Here is a 1,377-nt window from a genome sequence, read left to right on the forward strand (position 1 = left end):
GTAGAACTAACAACATAGCTTAACTGATTCTGTGTGGGCATTAAAACCAGACTGACTAGCCACTTAGGAACTGTGAAGGCACCTTTATACCTCAATTTCTTTAGGGGTATAGCACCTTGAGTTGGCTAACTATGCATGTGGAAAAGTAGATTAATTATTTTCATAGTATAGGAATTATTTTAAAATTAGTCTATCAAAAAAAAAAAATAATAACCAGAAAGAGAGACCGAGCAAAGGAAAACCAGGAAGGTGTGAAATATAAACTATTAAAAAGTGTATACAACATGAAGGACTGGAGAGACCAAGTATTAGAGAGTGGAGTGTTCAATGAGAGAGGTGCTCATATTTGATTCTTTCTCTAAGGCATTAGCCATTTTCAAGGGGAAAGTTAGATTTGGAGACAGAGCCAAGAATTCTTCAATTGTAGGCAGTTGTTTTGGGATTATAAACCAATGTAAAAAATCAAGGGTCCTACAAGCACTTCAAGTGTTGAATGTGAACAAAAATTGAGCTAAATTTTATTAAAAGGCTGTCTATCAACTGTCAGAAAAATCTAAGGTGGGCTAGTTAGTTCAATCTCTAGTTAATTAGAGTAAACTGCAATCCATAAACTACCTTCCATAAGCAGAAACTAACCTTTATTGAAAAGTAACAATATTCGCAACTGAGGAATTTAGCTGTTCCTTATCTCCCAATCTCTCACTACTTTTTTGTTTCATTCCTCAAGTCCTCCAGTCAACAGTAAAAAGATAGGCCAAATATAGCCTGCTGGATAGCTTTGTCAACTTGACACACCTGGGTAGATGGAGCATCAATTGGGGAATTTCCTCCATTGGACTGCCCTGTGTCTGTATGGCATTTTCTTGATTGTTGACTGATGTGGGAGGGCCCAGTCCTCTATGGGCAGTGTTACCCCTAGGCAGGTGGTCTTATATTACATAAAAAAAAGAAGAAATCCAGACATAACTATAAAAACCAGGATAATGAAAAGGAATCAGAGAGGTAAAGGAAAAGAAAGAACCTGAGAGAGAGCAGTAGGAAAGAGGAGTTAGTAAAGGAGAAATGGGTAAAAACGGGGTTATTTAAATGGGGGGGGGTTATACAAGAAAGGAGACAAACGGAAAGAAGGCATTCAAGAGAGGTGGGACCATAGGAGATGGGTATTATCAAGGGAGAAAATGGGGAAAATGGGGGCACTTTAAATGGAAAAACCAGGGTAGAGAGTAAAATAATGCCTAGCTAGTTTTAAAAAACCAGAGAACCACTACTATCCTCAGGCCTCTTGGGGTAAGTCTATAGCGCAGCTCTCCGCACCGGGACTCCCTAAGCCTCATTCACCCTTCCACTCCACCCCCCACCCCCCCTGCCTCCCCGCCC

Source organism: Nannospalax galili, unplaced genomic scaffold (assembly GCF_000622305.1).
Source record: "Nannospalax galili isolate Female #2095 unplaced genomic scaffold, S.galili_v1.0 scaffold140, whole genome shotgun sequence".
NCBI lineage: Eukaryota > Metazoa > Chordata > Mammalia > Rodentia > Spalacidae > Nannospalax > Nannospalax galili.